A 7,745-nucleotide genomic window follows, 5' to 3' on the forward strand; every position below is an offset into this window, starting at 1 on the left:
TCAACCTGTTTTTCCACCACAGCAACAGACATCTGTTTCTTTTTTTTTTTTAAACATCTTTATTGGAGAATAATTGCTTTACAATGTTGAGTTAGTTTCTGCTTTATAACAAAGTGAATCACCTATACATTACACATATCCCCATATCTCTTCCCTCTTGCGTCTCCCTCCCTCCCACCCCTCTAGGTGGTTACAAAGCATGGAGCTGATCCCCCTGTGCTATGCGGCTGCTTCCCACTAGCTATCTATTTTACATTTGGGAGTATATATAAGTCCATGCTACTTGCTCACTTTGTCCCAGCTTACCCTTCCCCCTCCCCGTGTCCTCAAGTCCATTCTCTAGTAGGTCTGCGTCTTTATTTCCGTCCTGCCTCTAGATTCTCCATAACCACTTTTTTTGTTTGTTTTAGATTCCATATATATGTGTTAGCATGTGGTATTTGTTTTTCTCTTTCTGACTTACTTCACTCTGTATGACAGACTCTAGGTCCATCCACCTCACTACAAATAGTTCAATTTCGTTTCTTTTTATGGCTGAGTAATATTCCATTGTATGTATGTGCCACATCTTCTTTATCCATTCATCTGTCGATGGACACTTAGGTTGCTTCCATGTCCTGGCTATTGTAAATAGAGCTGCAATGAACATTGTGGTACATGACTCTTTTTGAATTATGGTTTTTTCAGGGTACATGCCCAGTAGTGGGATTGCTGGGTCATATGGTAGTTCTATTTTTCTTTTTCTAAGGAACCTCCATACTGTTCTCCATAGTGGCTGTATCAATTTACATTCCCACCAACAGTGCAAGAGGGTTCCCTTTTCTCCACACCCTCTCCAGCATTTATTGTTTGTACATTTTTTGATGACGGCCATTCTGACTGGTGTGAGGTGATATCTCATTGAAGTTTTGATTTGCATCTCCCTAATGATTAGTGATGTTGAGCATTCTTTCATGTTTTTGTTGGCAATCTGTATATCTTCTTTGGAGAAATGTCTATTTAGATCTTCTGCCCATTTTTGGATTGGATTGTTTGTATTTTTTGATATTGAGCTGCATGAGCTGCTTGTAAATTTTGGAGATTAATCCTTTGTCAGTTGTTTCATTTGCATATATTTTCTCCCATTCTGAGGGTTGTCTTTTCATTTTGTTTATGGTTTCCTTTGCTGTGCAAAAATCTTTTAAGTTTCACTAGGTCCCATTTCCTTATCTTTGTTTTTATTTCCATTTCTCTAGGAGGTGGGTCAAAAAGGATCTTGCTGTGATTTATGTCATAGACTGTTCTGCCTATGTTTTCCTCTAAGAGGTTTACAGTGCCTGGCCTTACATTTAGGTCTTTAATCAATTATGAATTTATTTTTGTGTATGGTGTTAGGGAGTGCTCTAATTTCATTCTTTTATATGTAGCTGTCCAGTTTTGTCAGCACCACTTGTTGAAGAGGCTGTCTTTTCTTCATTGTATATTCTTGCCTCCTTTATCAAAGATAAGGTGACCATATGTGCGTGGGTTTATCTCTGGGCTTTCTATCCTGTTACACTGATCTACATTTCTGTTTTTGTGCCAGTACCAGACTGTCTTATTTACTGTAGCTTTGTAGTATAGTCTGAAGTCAGGGAGCCTGATTCCTCCAGTTCCGTTTTTCTTTCTCAAGATTGCTTTGGCTATTCGGGGTCTTTTGTGTTTCCAAACAAATTGTGAAGTTTTTTGTTCTAGTTCTGTGAAAAATGCCAGTCGTCGTTTGATAGGGATTGCATTGAATCTGTAGATTGCTTTAGGTAGTACAGTCATTTTCACAATGTTGATTCTTCCAATCCAAGAACATGGTGTATCTCTCCATCTGTTTGTATCATCTTTAATTTCTTTCAGCAGTGTCTTATAGTTTTCTTCATACAGGTCTTTTGTCTCCTTAGGTAGGTTTATTCCTAGGTATTTTATTCTTTTTGTTGCAATGGTAAATGGGAGTGTTTCCTTAATTTCTCTTTCAGATTTTTCATCATTAGTGTATAGGAATGCAAGATATTGCTGTGCATTAATTTTGTATCCTGCTACTTTACCAAATTCATTGATTAGCTCTAGTAGTTTTCTGGTAGCATCTTCAGGATTCTCTATGTATAGTATCATGTAATCTGCGAACAGTGACCATTTTATTTCTTCTTTTCTGATTTGGATTCCTTTTATTTCTTTTTCTTCTCTGTTGTGGCTAAAAATTCCAAAACTATGTTGAATAATAGTGGTGAGAGTGGGCAACCTTGTCTTCTTCCTGATCTTAGTGGAAATGGTTTCAGTTTTTCACCATTGAGAATGATGTTGGCTGTGGGTTTGTCGAATATGGCCTTTATTATGTCAAGATAAGTTCCCTCTATGCCTACTTTCTGGAGGGTTTTAATCATAAATGGGTGTTGAATTTTGTCCAAAGCTTTTTCTGCATCTATTGATATGACTGTATGGTTTTTATTCTTCAATTTGTTAATATGGTGTATCACATTGATTGAATTGCGTATACTGAAGAATCCTGGCATTCCTGGGATAAACCCCACTTGATCATGGTGTATGATGCTTTTAATGTGCTGTTGGATTCTGTTTGCTAGTAATTTGTTGAGGATTTTTGTGTCTATGTTCATCAGTGATATTGGCCTGTAGTTTTCTTTCTTTCTGACACCTTTCTCTGGTTTTGGTATCAGGGTGATGGTGGCCTCATAGAATGAGTTTGGGAGTGTTCCTCCCTCTGCTACATTTTGGAAGAGTTTGAGAAGGATAGCTCTTCTCTAAATGTTTGATATAATTCGCCTGTGAAGCCATCTGGTCCTGGGCTTTCGTTTGTTGGACGATTTTTATTTATTTATGTATGTATGTATGTATGTATGTATGTATGTATATTTCTGTACGTGGGCATCTCACTGTGTGGCCTCTCCCGTTGTGGAGCACAGGCTCCAGACACGCAGGCCCAGTGGCCACGGCTCACGGGTCCAGCCACTCTGCGGCATGTGGGATCCTCCCAGACCGGGGCACGAACCCACAGTCCCCTGCATCGGCAGGCGGACTCCCAACCACTGCGCCACCAGGGAAGCCCTCTAATTCTATTTTTTTTTTTTTTAAGAAGATGTTGGGGTAGGAGTTTATTAATTAATTATTTTTGCTGTGTTTCATCTTTGTTTCTGTGCGAGGGCTTTCTCTAGTTGTGGCAACCCGGGGCCACTCTTCATCGCGGTACGCAAGCCTCTCACTATCGCGGCCTCTCTTGTTGCGGAGCACAGGCTCCAGATGCACAGGCTCAATAGTTGTGGCGCACTGGCTTAGTCACTCCACGGCATGTGGGATCCTCCCAGACCAGGGCTCGAACCCATGTCCCCTGCATTAGCAGGCAGATTCTCAACCACTGCACCACCAGGGAAGCCCCCTCTAATTCTATTGATTTGAGTCTTCTCCCTTTTTTTCTTGATAAATCTGGCTCCTGGTTTATCAATTTTGTTTATCTTCTGAAAGAACCAGCTTTTAGTTTTACTGATTTTTGCTTTTGTTTCCTTCATTTCTTTTTCATTTATTTCTGATCTGATCTTCATGATTTCTTTCCTTCTGCTAACTTTAGGGTTTTTTTGTTCTTCTTTCTCTAATTGCTTTAGGTGTAAGGTTAAGTTGTTTATTTGAGAGGTTTCTTGTTTCTGAAGGTAGGATTGTATTGCTATAAACCTCCCTCTTAGAAATGCTGTTTCTGCATCCCATAGGCTTTGGGTCATCGTGTTTTCATTGTCATTTGTTTCTAGGTAATTTTTGATTTCCTCTTTGATTTCTTCAGTGATCACTTGGTTATTAAGTAGTGTATTGTTTAGCCTCCATGTACTTGTACTTTTTACAGATTTTTTCTTGTAACTGATATCTAGTCTCATAGAGTTATGGTCAGAAAAGATACTTGATATGATTTCAATTTTCTTAAATTTACCAAGGCTTGATTTGTGAACCAAGATATGGTCTATCCTGGAGAATGTTCCATGAGCACTTGAGAAGAAAGTGTAATCTGCTGGTTTTGGATGGAAGGTCCTATAAATATCAACTAAATCTATCTGGTCTATTGTGTCATTTAAAGCTTGTGTTTCCTTATTAATTTTCTGTTTGGATGATCTGTCCATTGGTGTAAGTGAGGTGTTAAAGTCCCCCACTATTATTGTGTTACTGTTGATTTCTTCTTTTATAGCCTTTAGCATTTGCCTTATGTATTGAGGTGCTCCTATGTTGGGTGCATAAATATTTACATTTGTTATAACTTCTTCTTGGTGTGATCCTTTGATCATTATGTAGTGTCTTTTTTTTTCTCTTGTGATAGACTTTATTTTAAAGTCTATTTTGTCTGATATGAGAATTGCTACTCCAACTTTCTTTTGATTTCCATTTGCATGGAATATCTTTTTCCATCCCCTCACTTTCAGTCTGTATGTGTCCCTAGGTCAGAAGTGGGTCTCTTGTAGACAGCATATATACGGGTCTTGCTTTTGTATCCATTCAGCCAGTCTACGTCTTATGGTTGTAGCATTTAATCCATTTACATTTAAGGTAATTATTGATATGTATTTTCCTATTACCATTTTCTTAATTGTTTTGGGTTTGTTATTGTAGGTCTTTTCCTTCTCTTGTGTTTCCTGCCTAGAGAAGTTCCTTTAGCATTTGTTGTAAAGCTGGTTTTGTGGTGCTGAATTCCCTTAGCTTTTGCTTGTCTGTAAAGGTTTTAATTTCTCCATTGAATTTGAATGAGATCCTTGCTGGGTAGAGTAATCTTGCTTGCAGGTTTTTCCCTTTCATCATTTAAAATATGTCCTGCCACTCCCTTCTGGCTTGCAGAGTTTCTGCTGAAAGATGAGCTGTTAACCTTATGGGGATTCCCTTGTATGTTATTTGTTGCTTTTCCCTTGTTGCTTTTAATATTTTTTCTTTGTATTTAATTTTTGATAGTTTGATTAATATGTGTCTTGGCAGGTTTCTCCTTGGATTTATCCTGTATGGGACTCTCTGCACTGCCTGGACTTGATTATTTCCTTTCCCATATTAGGGAAGTTTTCAACTATAACCTCTTCAAATATTTTCTCATTCCCTTTCATTTTCTCTTCTTTTGAGACCCTTATAATTCGAATGTTGGTGTGTTTCATGTTGTCCTAGAGGTCTCTGAGACTGTCCTCAATTCTTTTAATTCTTTTTTCTTTATTCTGCTCTGTAGTAGTTATTTCCATTATTTTATCTTCCAGGTCACTTCTCCATTCTTCTGCCTCAGTTATTCTGGTATTGATTCCTTCTAGAGAATTTTTAACTTCATTTATTGTGTTATTCATCATTGTTTCTTTGCTCTGTAGTTCTTCTAGGCCCTTGTTAAACGTTTCTTGTATCTTCTCCATTCTATTTCCAAGATTTGGGTCATCTTTACTGTCATTACTCTGAATTCTTTTTCAGGTAGACTGCCTATTTCCTCTTCATTTGTTAGGTCTGGTGGGTTTTTACCTTGCTCCTTCATCTGCTGTGTGTTTCTCTGTCTTCTCATTTTGCTTATCTTACTGTGTTTGGGGTCTCCTTTTTGCAGGCTGCACGTTCGTAGTTCCCGTTGTTTTTGGTGTCTGTCCCCAGTGGCTAAGGTTGGTTCAGTGGGTTGTGTAGGCTTCCTGGTGGAGGGCCCTAGTGCCTGTGTTCTGGTGGACAAGGCTGGATCTTGTCTTTCTGGTGGGCAGGTCCGCATCTGGTGGTGTGTTTTGGGGTGTCTGTGACTTTATTATGATTTTACGCAGCCTTTCTGCTAGTAGGTGAGGTTGTGTTCCTGTCTTGCTAGTTGTTTGGTATAGGGTGTCCAGCACTGTAGCTTGCTGGTCGTTGAGTGGAGCTGGGTCTTGGCGTTTAGATGGAGATCTCTGGGAGATTTTTGCGGTTTGATATTACGTGTAGCCTGGAGGTCTCTGGTGGACCAATGTCCTGACCTTGGCTCTCCCACCTCAGAGGCATAGGTCTGACACCCAGCTGGACCACCAAGACCCTGTCATCCACACGCCTCAGAATAAAAGGGTGAAAAGAAGAAAGAAAGGAAATAAAGGAAAGAAAGAAAGAAAGAAAGAAAAGTACATAAATAAAATAAGTTGTTAAAATAAATTTAATTATTAAAAATTTAAAATAATTTTTAAAAAAAGAAAGAAGAGAGCAACCAAACCAAAAAACAAATCCACCAATGATAACAAGCACTAAAAATTATACAAAAACAAAAACAAAACAACAAAAAAAACGGACAGACAGAACCCTAGGACCAATGGTAAAAGCAAAGCTATACAGACAAAATCACAAACGGAAGCATACACATACACACTCACAAAAAGAGAAAAAGGAAAAAATATATATATATCTTTGCTCCCAAAGTCCACCACCTCAATTTGGGATGATTTGTTGTCTATTCAGGTATTCCAGAGATGCAGGGTACATCAAGTTGATTATGGAGATTTAATCTGCTGCTCCTAAGGCTGCTGGGAGAGATTTCCCTTTCTCTTCTTTGTTCACACAGCTCCCGGGGTTTAGCTTTGGATTTGGCCCCACCTCTGCGTGTAGGGCACCTGAGTGCATCTGTTCTTTGCTCAGACAGAATGGGGTTAAAGAAGCAGCTGATTAGGGGTCTCTGGCTCACTCAGTCTGGGGGGAGGGAGGGGTACGGATGCGGGGTGAGCCTGTGGGGGCAGAGGCCAGCGGGACGTTGCACCAGCCTGAGGCGCGCAGTGCGTTCTCCTGGGGAAGTTGTCCCTGGATCACGGGAACCTGGCAATGGCGGGCTGCACAGGCTCCTGGGAGGGCAGGTGTGGATACTGACCTGTGCTTGCACACAGGCTTCTTGGTGACTGCAGCAGCAGACTTAGCATGTCATGCTCATCTCTGAGGTCCTCGCTGATAGCCACAGCTCGCACCCGTCTCTGGAGCTCGTTTAGGCGGTGCTCTGAATCCCCTCTCCTCGCGCACCGTGAAACAAAGGTCTCTTGACTCTTCAGCAGTTCCAGACTTTTCCCTGGACACCCTGCTGGTTAGCTGTGGCACACTAGCCCCCTCCAGGCTGTGTTCACGTAGCCAACCCCAGTCCTCTCCCTGGGATCTGACCTCCGAAGCCTGAGCCTCAGCTCCCAGCCACCAAGCGTCCTGGTGGGTGAGCAGAGAAGCCTCTCAGGCTGGTGAGTGCCGGTTGGCACCGATCCTCTGTGCAGGAGTCTCTCCGCTTTGCCCTCTGAACCCCTGTTGCTGCACTCTCCTCCGTGGCTCCGAAGCTTCCCCCCCCCACCACCTGCCATCTCCGCCAGTGAAGGGGCTTCCTAGCGTGTGGAAACTTTTACTCCTTCACAGCTCCCTCCCAGAGGTGCAGGTCCTGTTCCTATTCTTGTCTCCGTGTTTTCTTTTTTCTTTTGCCCTACCCAGGTACGTGGGGGAGTTTCTTGCCTTTTGGGAGGTATGAGGTCTTCTGCCAGCATTCAGTAGGTGTTCTGTAGTTGTTCCATAGATGTATTTCTGATGTATTTGTGGGGAGGAAGGTGATCTCCACATCTTACTCTTCCACCGTCTTGAAGGTCTCTAGACATCTGTTTCTGATATAGCAGAAACACTGCTTTGCAGATTTCCTATAGGCTTTTATAAATAGAGAAACCTACATACTTACTATAAATCATCTTGTTTTAAAAATCATAAAATGGCAGGACTTCCCTGGTGGTCCAGTGGCTAAGACTCCACACTCCTAACACAGGGGTCCCAGG

The sequence above is a fragment of the Grampus griseus genome, assembly GCF_964374135.1.
Source record: "Grampus griseus genome assembly, chromosome: 3".
Taxonomy (NCBI): domain Eukaryota; kingdom Metazoa; phylum Chordata; class Mammalia; order Artiodactyla; family Delphinidae; genus Grampus; species Grampus griseus.